This window comes from Camelus dromedarius, chromosome 16 (assembly GCF_036321535.1).
Source record: "Camelus dromedarius isolate mCamDro1 chromosome 16, mCamDro1.pat, whole genome shotgun sequence".
Classification (NCBI taxonomy): Eukaryota; Metazoa; Chordata; class Mammalia; order Artiodactyla; family Camelidae; genus Camelus; species Camelus dromedarius.
In genome coordinates this window covers 34,027,078-34,040,672 of record NC_087451.1, presented here as the reverse complement: position 1 = coordinate 34,040,672, position 13,595 = coordinate 34,027,078, and the positions used below count along the sequence as shown (strand labels likewise).

The 13,595-nt window shown below is 49.9% G+C and overlaps 1 protein-coding gene across 12 annotated transcripts in view; it reads right to left on the bottom strand.

Moving 5' to 3' along the window:
- SLC39A11 (solute carrier family 39 member 11) overlaps nt 1-13,595 on the bottom strand; it is a 351,831-nt gene that overhangs the window by 24,881 nt on the left and 313,355 nt on the right. The window contains exon 9 of one of the 12 annotated variants that reach the window (XR_010384564.1): nt 10,896-11,664. The exons of the other annotated variants lie outside the window; for them this stretch is intronic. The gene's annotated coding sequence lies outside the window, so the exon portion shown is untranslated. Of the gene's footprint in view, nt 1-10,895; nt 11,665-13,595 lie in introns of those variants that run through there. 12 annotated transcript variants of the gene reach the window in all.

The window sequence follows — 13,595 nt, the reverse complement described above, 5'->3', positions numbered from 1 at the left end:
CTACTATATATAAAATAGATAAACAGCAAGGACCTACTGTAGAGCACAGGGAACTATATTCAGTGTTTTGTAATAACCTACGATGGCAAAGAATCTGAAAAAGAATATATTCTTTTTATATGTTCTTTCAAAATATAAAAGCATCTGAAAATATAGGCATAAAATATCTACTTATATATATACCTAACTACTTTGCTGTACACCTGAGACTAACAACATTGTAATTCAACTGTACTTCAGTTTAAAAAATAAAAAAAAAAATTTTTTTAAAGAGTAAACAGACTCTCAAGAGGCTTCCAGAACAGCTACTTTCCAAATTCATCAGGCTGGGGAATCCTGTTGTTCCAGAGAAGTCGTGGGTAGGGACACAATATTTAAAACAGATGAGAGCAGAGCCTGGCTCCCCACTCCCACCATAGAAAGTCTAGAGCTTTGAAAATCACTGCTGAAACTTCAGAGATTCTAAGCAGTGGAACCACAGACCCCCGTGAGGATGAGGCTCGGGTAAGGGAAGGTCCCTAATGCCAATCATGATGCGATAAGAGATCCTAACAGCCTTTTACTGTTAATAAAACACTAAACATATTTGTGCATGACTGGGACATTGTGCTGTACACCAGAAATTGACACATTGTAACTGACTGTATGTTAATAAAAAAACATAAAATTTAAGAATTTTAAAAATAAAAACTAAACATATTTGTATTTATACAAATATTTAAAATATTTCTAAATGATAGCTGCCTTTTCCTAAGCGAGTGCGTGCCCAGGCTGAGCTCAATGCTCCATCTGTTCTGTGGCTGGGCCTCCAGAATCTTGGTCAAGTAGGTAGAATTATCCCAATTTTATACAAGCAGAAACTGAGGCTCTGGGAGGCTAAGTGACATCCCCAAGGCCACACACCCCCTGGAGAGTCACGATTTAAACCCTGGGTGCATTCTGCCTCTAACCGCAGGCTTCAGAGGGCTGCTTTGTGTGAAAAGCCTGCATGACTCCAGTCGGACGACCCAAGCTGGTTACAAATCAGGAAGAACCCGACAGAGCTTTCGAGGCCACTTGAGCTGATTGTCAAGTGCTCTGGGTTGATTAACTTGAACTTAAGGGAAGACAAGTGTGCTTTGACGCCCCAGATCTCTCCCGGGCCTGCCGGGGCCTGTTTCCGCCCTCTGAATAAGGAAGCTGTGCTTTGCAGGCACCCAGGAGAACAAGAACAGGCTCTCAGATGCCTGAATGAAGAGGACAGAGCATCGCCATTGTTGAAGATGGAAACCGGTGCCAGGCTATGGGAGGGCCGGGTGGAAACTGAAGATGTTAATATTCTCTGGGTAGACAATGCAACTTTTCTAACTGGAGACGGTGCAGCCATGACCTCATGCTGGACAACCAGCTCAACCCAGGCCAGGTCAGCTGGTAGCTACCATGCCATCCCACGTGTGTCCAGGGCTCTCATCGAGATCTCAAGATCTCCTGAAGCCTCATCTCAAAGGAGCAAGTCCATAAATGGAGATATGAACCACAAGGGCAGCCTGGGGGTGAGGGATTGGATGCTGGCTCCCTGGGGACGCAGTCTGTCGAACACGTTCACCAGGTGATTCAGAAGCACAGTCCTCCCTGAGGGCGGCCAGGTGTGGAGAAGAGGTTTCGAGCAGACTCTCAGCTCAAGCCCTGGCTCGACCATCTCCTAGCACTGACCTTGGGCAAGTTACTACGTTCTCTGTACCCGTTTCTCTCCATAGAAAATGTATTGCGCTGTGTTCCCGGTGCCTTCTACACACCTATAGCCCACCGGACTGTGGGTCTGGCCCCTCTGAGATTTACAATCAGTTTGTAAGGGTTAGCTAGTACCACCATTCAGAAACTGACGACTGGGGCCCCACCAGCAGACTCAGATGCATCTATGGGCTCAAGATTTATTGATCATCCATTCTGCGCCAAAAATGCGAGAGCTAAAGTTTTGGGCTTCAGAAGGCTGACGTTCCCGTGGCTGGATCCGAAGGTGTTTGGAACTGAAACAGTGTGTTAACTAATTTCAGCTGTTCAAGATTAATTCCGCTAGCATCACAATCGTGAACTCGCGGCGTTCTGGAGACTTAGGCACAAGCGGAAACTGTATGAATTGAGCTTGTAAATGCATTAGACTCACGTGCGAGTCATGTCCACACGCAGGTGCCTTTCATTCCTGAACGTGATCTCTAAAATCCTGCATACGCCTGGATTTCCGGACCAGATATTTCTCTTCCAGCTATGACACTGTCAAAGTTTGGTCAACGGGGCTAAATAGGAGCTGTAACTTCCAGCCTTGAGGAATCGGGAGACAGGGGACGGATCTCTCCTGTTGAACCCAGGAACTTTGGCCTGACCGGGCGTTGCCATCCATCCCCCTGCCTACCTCGATGACATGGCTATCCGTTTGTGCTGAGCACATTTTTGTAAAACTGCTCAAATCCCAGGGCAATGAGATGGGATTGGGTGAGGAGAGAGAGGAATATTAAGATTTGCACACGTGCACTCGACGTTCCTGAGACCCTGTGCGCCCTGGTGAGCTGTGGGCTCGAGGGAGGAGGAGATGCAGAGAGGAAGGTCACGGCTGCATTTCTCAGCAGCATCTTGTCGACTCTCTCCTCCTCCTCGCCTGAACTGGGCTCTGACCTCTCCCAGGTCCGCTTTCTCAGGTAAGACCTGCGTGCCAAGAAAGTGGCAGGATGGTACACAATCGGGGTCCACCGGCACTACAAGAATATTCAGTTCTGTCAGCATTCCGTGGGTTTGATCCTGTGCCAAGTACCTTCATATAAACCAAACATCTGGATCAATTTTAAAGTTGGGAGAGTCCTCAGACAAAAACGGAAGAAAAGAGGTACGAATGTCAGAATTCAAAGGCGCCCCCACCTCCAATCTAGGTCAAAAGGGTGAGCCTCCCGGTGAGGCACGTACTCCAGCCACTCCTCACTGGGCCCACCTGCCTCTCCGACTGCCTCTCGGCCCCAAAAGGGTGTGTGAGCTCTTGGGTCCTCCCAGGCCGCACAGCTCCAAAGCCGACCGTCCAACGTGCTCGTGGCCTGAGGAACTTCCTTCCCTCTCTCCCTCCCATCTTTAATCAAAATAGACGTGGAGGCTGGCAGAGCTGCCCACAAAGAGCTCTTAAACCAGAATCTGCCTAGATGCTGGGTGGGTCCTGGCCTGGAGAGAGCCTGTAAATGTTATTAAAATATTTTATTTCAAAATCAGATCAATGAACCGTCCGTTCCTTGGGTGGTCCCGGAGTAGCAAGCATCCTGCCTTCCAGAAGAGTGAAAGATACCGCATTACCTTGGGAAGACTCCTACATACTCAGCAGTGCTGAGTCCACCAGCTGACACAGGCCCCGAGAAAAGGGGACTCCGGTCTTCCCAGCCCCTGGCCCGTCTCTGCCACCCACGGCTGCCACAGCTGTCTTCCCAGAGCACAGATTTCGTCACTCTGTTCCTCGGCTCAGAAACCCTTCCCACTGTCTCCATCAGGGTCAACAAACGAAGGCCACAGGCCAATCTAACCTGCCCCGTTTTTGCAAATAGAGTTTTACTGGCGCCCAGACACCCCTCATCCATTTACAACGCCCATGGCGGCTTTGGGACTCCAAGGGCAGAGCTGTGCAACTGCAACAAAGCTTAAAACGTTCACACTCTGGCTTTTTGTAGAAATAGATGGTGCCTTCCTTCCTGCCCTGACTCTCGAGGAGACAGTCTCAGTCTGTGGGTCATGCTCAGGGGGTTGTGGGGGAAGGAGAGGAAGAGGAGAGAGTGGAGCTGCTGCTGGGGTCCCCAGCCTGCAGCCGGGGCTCGCGGCCGCTTTCTCCAGGAAGCAGAGCCTGGGAGGCGCTGAGGCAGCACCGGACCCTCACCTGCTGAGCGCGGATGCACCGGGCTTCCAAGACCAAGGCCAGGGCTTCTGGATGCTGCGTGCCCGACTTCACAAACTCCACAGCGACGTCACTGCCGGGCTGCGGGACGTAAATGTAAACTGCAGACAGTGCTGGTTCTGAGGTTGCCAGGTTTTCTGATTTACGTTAACTGCAGTCAGAAAAGCTGGAATTGGCTGCTCTGGGACATTCCCCGAGCCCTGGCGTCCTCTGCAGCTTCTTGCTCTGGCTCCCGTTTGATGGGCTTCCGCGGAACCGTCTCCCGGATGATCTCAGACATCAGTCCCCGTGAACTCGGCTGCTCGCCACCCCGCCATTGCTACGAAGCCTCCACAGCGCTCCCCGCCGCGGCCTTCATCACTGGGGAGCCTCTGGTCTTGTGCTGAGCTGGCTCTGAAATGCCTCAAGAAAGAGCCAGTTCTGCTGGGCTACAGACCCTGAACCAGATGAGGCCCCAGTGTGTGAGGCCCCCCACGACCCGTCTGCTGTGGGGCGGCAGCTGGTGCTTTGTGAGGGGCGGAGGGGGGGCTGCTGCCCCCGTGCTGCTTGGTCTTTTCCTTCTTTGCCACCTCCAGTGGTTCTACGACTGTTTGAGGACAGGTGGCAGGAAAATGATCACAAGGCATGAATATTCAGAGGCGGGGACCACACAGTGGTCCCCAAAAAGAAATGTCCACGTCCCTGAACCTGTGAGCGTGACTTTATTCTGGGGAAGGGTCTTTGCAGGTGTAATTAAGTTAAGGCTCTGAGATGATCTGGAAGGGCCCTAAATCCAATGACAAGTGTCCTCACAAGCAACAGACGGAGGAGGCACGCAGAAAGACAGGGAGAAGGAGGGCCGTGTGGAGATGGAAGCCGAGACTGGAATGAGGCTGCCAAGAGCCAGGAGTCACCCGGAGCCCGCGGAAGCCGGAGGAGATAAGGAAGGGTTCTCCCCCGGAGACTTAAGAGGGAGGGTGGCTCTGCCGACACCTCACTCTCAGACTCCTGACCTCCAGACTGTGAGGGAATCCATTTGCGTTGTTTTAAACCACCCAGCGAGTGGCAATTTGTTCTGGCCACCACGGGAGACCGGTACAGAGAGGGGAGGGCGTCTGTAACACCTGGACGCCAGGTGTGGAGAGACAGATCCTAGCATGGGGCAAAGAGTCTGCGAGGAGACAGGTAATAATTAAGGAGAGAGAAAAGTATGTGTAATTACAGCTTGCGAAGGGCTCAGGAGGAAGCAGGTTGGCTGGTGGGGTGGGGGCGGAGGGGGAGGCGGGGCATTTCAGCGGAGGTCTCAGGGATGGGAAGTGCGGCGGACATCCCGTCCTCACCTGGGTCCTGACTCTGGCCTCTGCCTCTGCCTCTGGTCGCTCCTCCCTGCAACCCACCCCAGGTGCCCTCCAGGACTGCTGCAGGGTGTGAGGTGGCTGCTATGACGTCTCCTGCGACAGATCAACGACCAGAGGCTGGGGTGTTAAGTGACACTTGCATGTGTAAACTGAGATCAGACTCCAAAGCCTTTTCCTCTTTTCCCCTGGGCTGCAAGGACGCTCCTCTCCCTGCTTTTCTGATTCAGAAGCCTCCAGGGACGGTCCCCGGCCTAATGTAAAAAACCCGTACTTCTCAGCGGAACACTCAGTGCCCCAAACTCTTTTTTTTAAGTTTTCCCTTTATTTATTTATTTTTATTGAAGTATAGTCGGTTTACAGTGTTGTGTTAATTCCTGGTGAGTGCCCCTGACTCTTATTTCCATGTACATCTTCTAATTTGCTGCCATACCCCACCAAAAACCTTCCAGTTTACCCACCCAGACCTACTCACTCTTTTCAGCACCTCCGTGAACCTGTATTTATTATACACATATATTACAGCTAATATTCTTGTTCAGGTATCATTGCCCACATTTTTTGAGCCCCGCCAAGGGTTCTGCTCTGAGCCAGATGCTTTATGTATATTATCAACTTCTCACTGCACCCGCCTCGTGAGAAATGTTTCAGCATTGACATTTTGTACACAGAACTGGGGACCATGGCTCAGAGCCCAACGCATTCTACTGCTCTGTGCACAAAGCATTCTTGTGTCTTTCTGCTCATAACAATGCCAGCAATTTTTACATGGCCTTTTGTGGTTTTGCAAAGTGCTTTTGTGTGTGTCATTTTACCGCAAAAACTTCCACCTCCTCCCAGATGAAGGCATCTCTCTTCATCCGCTCCCAGTAGGGACCCAGAATATGGGAGAGTCTTTGGCTCACCGAACCTCCCGCGATCTCCATCAGTGCCCACTGCCACCCAAACATCTCAAAGAAGCCAAAAATACAAGCGTCCAGAACAACGGGTTTGCTATACCGCAGGGAAAAGCCCCGGATCAGATCACCACGGCTGAGCTCTCCCCCTGAGAAGCATGGAGTCCCGGCTCGGGATGTGTCCCTGGCGGGGATCACACTGCTAAGAGCAGACCCCACCTCCCCATGATCCCAGGGGCTCAGGAAATACTCTCCCATCTGATTTGATCTCGACATGGCCGTTGGGATGGGCTCAGGAAGGAGAAAACGCAGGGCCCAGCGCTCTGCCAAGCCCCCTGGCTGCAACCCCGGCAATTTATTACCAGACAGGAGCCACCCAAGCTCCATTATCACAGTTACTGCCTTGTCCAGAAACAATGTTGCCTTTCAAATTGTTTTCCGCCTGGGACACTGGATTTATAAACTGAACTGGTGACTAGGACCAGAAGCCCCGGCTGCAAAGACTAAACTCCTTGTTCTAAGTGGGCCCGGCTTAGGCTTAGTAGTATCCTGATAAGATAAACACAGATAATGACCTGCTGGAGGTGGAGTGCTTTGCTATATATACGTCTCCATGTCTGCGTTTACTCGGGCACAGGCTGACACGTTAGGGGACTGCCTTTCAGACCAAAGGGAGAAGAAAAAGCTATTTTCTGGGTCCCTTTCCAGTAAGGAAGTTGGGTATCATTGTAAGACGCTAGTTTTGTCTCTCTGGGAGCAGCTCAGAAATACACTGATTTGGTTACTTTCCAAACAGGTGGCCCTAAAATTGTCACTGCTGTCGGCAATTGTTGGAGCTGGGCGATGCACCCGTGGGGCTCATTACAGTAGGCTCCTAGTTTCGTGTATCTTTGCAGATTTCCATTATATAAGCAAAAAAAAGTACACAGATAAGAGGTAATTCGGACTGAATAATGACTGAAGCTGGGTGCTGGGCATATGGGAATTTACGATTGCAGTATTCTTCGTCCTGTATGTTTGTTTCAAATGTTTCATGGTAAAAATTTAAATAAGAAAAAAGGACCTTGGCTGAAAGGCAATGGCTGAAATCTCCCTCTGCACTTATTCATTCATTCCACAGAAGTGTCTATGCCGTACGCTGTCCAGCGTGGGCAGGCCGGGTCCCTGCTCCCACGGAGCTGACATTACCTCCTAAGTTCAGATATTTCTCCGGCGTGAGCATTTGGCTGGGTTCCTCCAGGGGTCCCTCTGGGAGTGGGTTTTTGGCCGGGGGACTGAAATCATTCTAGACTTTGCTGGAGGTTGGGGAGGCGGGGCACTGGTCTCTTAGCCCTAGGAATCCTAGAGCAGGACAAAGGGAGAGGGGCTTTGGGAGGTCCCCACAGTGTGTGCTGGGACCTGTTTTTTAATGTCATTCATTAACAGCTGCCCACCTTGTCCCTGCCCTCTAAGGCTGAGAGGTGTTTCCAGAGAGGGTCCAACCCATTGGCGGCTTCGAGGCCCTGCTGTAAACTCTCCGGACAAACAGCTGTCTATCGTGCTTTTCAAGGTCTCCGGGTACCCCGAGATAGAGGCTGGCTGGCAAGAGCTGCCGGTGCTGTGAACGCTGTCAGCGAGGGACTAGGGCACAAAAGCCATCTGTGCTTCTCTGTGCTGTTATCTGCGCCACATGTGATTCACCTTAACCGGCCGGGGACGGGCAGCTGAGATCCCGAAGTCACCAGCTCTGGGTTTGCCAGGTACGTTCATCCTTCAGGAGGGCCGTTTTCACAATCTGGGTTTGGATGGAGTCCCACACCTGAAAATCAGTCCACGGGACACCCCGGCCCCGGAGCCGCACCCCTGAGAGCTCACCCAGGGCCAGAAAGCGAATGAGCTCCGGGGTTTCTGTGAGAACAGGAGCTCTTCGGAGAGGAAGGTCGAGAGTGTGGAAGCCTTGGTTTCATGTCAACATGTCTCCGTGGCCCCTTCCAAGGGTGAAACGCCACCGTGTCGCTGGCTTCTTTGCCGGGAGATGAGTGATGTTTGTGTCCACCTTTTGCTTTAATTGAAAGTTCATACTTTGCATCCTGTGCTCGTTCTGATGAGTTTGACCGAGACAAGGAACTTGATTCAGATTTTCTAGATCGTTTTCTGTCAGGTGGAGAGGTGATCTTTAAATATCTCAGACTCATAAAGTCATTTCCATCGGATCTTTGGAGAATGAGAACATCTCCAAAGATGAGAACAATCTTTGGAGAATGAATGGCTTAGGAACCACATGGTCTGAAGGAAACTTAAAATGCCAGTGGGCATGTGTGTCATTTTTTTTTTTTTAGATTCCACATACAAGAGATATCATATGGTATTTGTCTTTCTCTGTCTGACTTACGCCACTTAATATGATCATCTCTAGGTCCACCCGTGCTGCTGCAAATGGCATGATTTCATTCTTTTTTACTATATACAAAATAGATAAACAACAAATGCCCTCCTGTACAGCATAGGGAACTATATTCAATAGCTTGCAATCACTTACAGTGACAAAGAATATGAAAGAGAATATACATGTGTAACTGAGTCATGATGCTGTACGCCATAAACTAACACAACATTGCAAATCAACTCGACTTCAATAAAAAAATTTTAATGCCAATAGGCACATTTGACTATTTATAGATGTAACATCAAACATCTAGATGTATTTACTGGTTTCTGAGCATCCCCTAGATACAGTACCACAAAAGTGGGGGCCTGGGGACTCCCGGGAAAGGAGGCACAGGGGTCAGGATGGCACAAGCCCTGTCTTCAGGTTCTAGTAGAAGAGACGTACAAATAGCCCAAAGGGAGCCAACGGAGGGCAAGGGGGGGGGGGCGGAGCTGAAGCATGCGGCCCCACCGCAGCCTGAAGCTCCCAATCCCCCACGGCTGTGACGGCCCGGCGGCGGGGCCACGTGCGCGTTCCATCCTAGTGGCAGAGTTTGGAAACTTGGGAAGCGTCGGCCGCATCTTGCTGTTCTCATCCAGATGTTTGGCATGATTTCGGCATTCCCCACAATGCCTAGGGGGAGGCTGGAGACCTGGAATTCTGCCTGGAGAGAGGGAGGCGGGGAGGAAGGCGGCCAAGCCTCTGATGTGTGGGTCCACGGAAGATTGGGAGCAGCTGCTCCCTTTCCACCGAGGGGGGCGCCTGTGGCATGGTTTTCGGGGGCAGCTGGGTAAGAGGGCCTCAGGGCCAGGGAGAGCTCTGTTGGAGGACACAAAGTGACTCAGTTTACGGAACAGAGCCACTTCTCAGTGTGAACAGATCACAGATATACCCCAGATGCACCAATCCACACTCCACGCATTTACACTCATTTGCAAGTGATTTTAACTCTGTTCTTCTGGGTCCAAGATTAAGAAACTACTGTTTCTTCTCTAACTAGCACCTGGCACAGTGCCTGGCGCATAGTAGGTCTTGAAATATTTTAAGGATGTACCATCTATGGCAGTGGTTCTCAACCCACCCTGGGCCCGAGACACTGGGCAACGTCTGGAGACATCTTGGGTTGTCGTGACAGTGGGGAGGGGTGCTTCTGGTACGTAGTGGGTAGAGGTCAGGGATAAACCCCCTGCAGTGGACACGACAGCCACCCCACAACAACAGACGACCCATCCGAGAGATGGACAGCGCCCAGTGCTGGCCAAAGCTTTTGCACGAAAGCAGGAAGGATGCCTTGGGGGAGGATGTGAAGTTCTCTTTTCCAAGGAATTTCAAGAATGGGTTCCAGCCATCCTTGTGGGTTTGGGAGTCCAGGGTGGGCAAAGAAGACTCAAATGGGCTGCTTGAGCTCTTGAGCTCTGTTACCTCCCATCACCAGGCGCAGAGCTGTGGATTGTCAGGTCTTCCTTCTCCTGCCTCTTCCTCCCACTAGGATTCATTTCATAAACTTTTCCTGAAATGTTAGGGGCTTTCCATCAGGGGTGGATCCTTTCCAAACCATGAGGCGTTAAAAAGTCCCGCCTGTGGGACCAATGTTCCTGTTGTGTCTGTGCTTCGGGAGGGAGAGAGACAGCAACATAAACCCTGCGTAGCAAAATCAAACCCCTCTAGACTCAAGTTCCAACCTGCAGAAACTTTACGGCCAAGTCCTGACAGGCAGAGCTGATGGCCTTTTAACTATAGCAGTTCTGGGGGGTCGGGGGGGCGGGCAAGAGATGGGTGAACTACTGGAGTCGGAATACATGCAGGTAAAAGGACGCCTTCGAAGGAGCATCTTCCTGCCTGGGTGAAGGCGAGACAGCAGGGTCCATGCCCACAGGTCAGGATTTCAGGCCATCTTTGCCCCACAGGGCTCCAAGCGTGTCACCCCTATTCTTTGTCTTGACAACAGGTCTGTGAGGCTCGCACAGTAAGATTTTCTTGTTCTGAACCACTTTTCTGATGCACAAAAGCAGTTTTTATAAGACCAGAGGTCGGGCAGATCCTGTCTTGAAATCCTTTTGGGAAAATGGTGACATCCCTTTGCAAACCATGATGGACTCAAAGCTTTTAGAGACCAAGACTCTGAATGAATGTAGGAAAAGTTTAGCTACCTTCCTCCTCAGTATCTCTTTGGGAGAGACTTAGAAATTAATTTCCCTAAACAGAGGAGCCCACTTTATAATAGTAAAAGCTATTATTTTTACTCTGAAGTATCTGCCATGTGCCAGACACTGTTCTGAGAGCTTGACGTGTACTAACATTAATACGAGGGAAACAATCTTCTCATCCTCAGTTTACAGATGAGGACACCAAGGCACAGCGAAGTTGAGTAATTTATTCGAGGCCACTCAGCTTGTCAATGGCAGAGCCTAGACTTGGACTCAGGAAGGGCGGTTTCAGAGTCCATCTTTATAACACCGAGCTAGGCTACCTCTCTGGAGAATGACTCCCCCAATTCTTCAGCATTTAGACTAAAGATGTTAAAGGAAGCAGCTAATTTCACAGGTCCTAAGGAATTGCAGGAAAAGAGGTCTTCTGCACACTCTGAGTTTGCAAAGTGCTGGGCAGTTTACCAAGTACTTTTCTTCAATCTGATCTCCAGTGGGTCCTGAGAGGCTCTGAATTTGATGGGAGCCTCTATGCATGACAGCAATGACACTGTCACCAAAAACAGCCAAAGCACCATCTCTCTGTGTGATTCCATCCAAAGACGAGCGGAATCAACCGTGAAGAACCAAGAGTATGAAGGCCCCCTCTCACACCTTAGAGTGACCAGGCGTTCTCTCTGGGGAACCCTCCTCCCCGACTCTCAGTCCATGGAGCTCAGCTGAGGCTCCTTTCCAAGCTCCAGAAAGCAGATTATCATCTTACTCTGGACAATGGATTTAGTTCCATCCTTTAGTCCCAGTAATTGACTCAAGGGGGCGTATATGGTATCATTCAGTCTAATTAGACCCCAAGGGAGCTACTGAAAAAGACTATTTCTGTTGGACTTGAACTTGGAAGGAGATAGGACGAGAGCTGTTAGCAGAAAGCCATCTTGTCACCATGTAGAACCTGAAAAGCAAGCCACCACTGAAGAAAGCAGAGCTGAGGGAGAGAAAAATAAGGAGAGGCCTGGTGTTACCATTTGTGGCCCTGGATCAAACTGTTCCTGAAGTCAGATTCCCTGGAGTCTTCAGCTCTGTGAACCAGCATGTTCTCTTTTTGGCTGAAGACAATTTGAACTGTGTTTCTGTTTCTGACACATGACATAAATGAAAACTAACGATATCTTGTTAAAATAGTTGCAAAAGGACATTATACTGGTTGGGAACAGAGTGGGGAAAAGGTTGGCCATCGAGATCCTTTTCCCTCTCCCCACACCTTAATCTAAAAGGATAATGTAAACTGTAGGAGACCATGAGAGACGGGGCTGATTTTATAGGAACTATACTGATAGGCACAGTAGCTTGTCTTTGAATGTTATTAGTAAATTCATGAAATTTTTCTTGTGTGAATGATTCATCAAACTGCACCAACCCTCCCATCCATAGCCACACTGTACCCTTGACAGCAGCTGGCCATTTGCAGTTGTTGACTATGGCTGACAGGCTGGATGGATAAGGGTGCCTAGGTTGGCCCATCTCCTCTACCTGAAGGTCAACATAAAGGGTCTGACATCCTAGCCAATGAAGAGCTGCCCAGCTTGGTGGCCAAGGCTGATTAGATTCATCTTCCCAGACATATTCACTGCGGCAAAAAGCTTTCGCTTGAACCAGATGCTTCTTTTTGAATTCTGGATTGAGAACACCCAACAGAGTAAAAATCAAGCAAGTGTCACTTCCTCCCAATGGTTCTATTCTCTGTGTATTTTCCTCTGGATTCATAGCCCCCAGAAAACCTTCAGCAATTTTCTGTTCCCCAAGACGCATGGCTCCCAGCTCTGCACCAGCCCTGGGAAGTCTAATTCGGGTGTGAGGGATCAACGGGGCAGATGGGGGCCCCAGGGTTTGCGAGCTGCTGGAACTGGCAAACAGCTGCCGGCAGGCACCCCGGGTTTCAGATGTGGGGCGTCACCGTGTTTGTTTTCCCGCTGATTGAGTTACTCATGGCTCATATGTCCACTTCCCTGAAACAATCTTTTCTGGATATGTTTAGAAACCTGAGTCCCTGTGGTTTGTCTGGACTGGTTTCTATTTGTGGAGGGGAGTTTGCTTGTCCAAGGCAAAGAAAAATGGGCTCTGCAGAAGTCACAGTACCCGGGGTCCCCTATCCTGTGTCTTTCTGCTGTTCTCTCCAGGAATCAGGAATCCTCGTGGAATCCTTTCATTCCTGTTGGAAACTCCCAAAGGAACACGAGGGTGGGGTGGGGGTGGGGTATCTCGCCAAATCTGCAGTGTTCTAAATGATTGTTGATTCTCAGAGACCAAGAAACGCACTGCAAGCGTAAAGGGCAGTAGCAAAACAAATAATTACTGAGTCTGTTGGTAAACAGACCCACAGAAGACAACTGAATTCAGCTTGTTCACTCTTGCCTGTCAGAAGGAATTTAATACCATCCTGTTTCTGTTTTTCTTCTATCCATGACCCAAGTTAGAGCTTGCTTAATTTCTGTTTACAATGTGAGTCTCATGGTGATGGAGGGGAAGAGGTCTGGTCAGAGTCGGGGAAAGGACTCTCCTTCCCAGAAGAGTGCCCTGCAGACCAGTGGTTCTCAACCCAAAAGGCTCCTCAGCCTGAGCAGCCCAACCCCATCACATCAGAATCACTGCATCAGTGTTTTAAAGGTCCCAAGGTGGCTCCATTGTCCAGCCAAGGTTCAGAACGACTGCCCGAGAGCTACGCTATCCAATATGGCCGCCAGGACCCATGCATGCGACTGTTGAGTGTCTGAAACATGGTACATCCGAATTGAGATGTGCTGTAAGTAGAAAATGCTCACCAGATTTCCAAGAGTCAGCAAGAAAAAGAGGATGTAAACTATATCATTAACCATTTTGTTATGATTACAATGAAAACAATGTGGGCCTGTCCTGAGT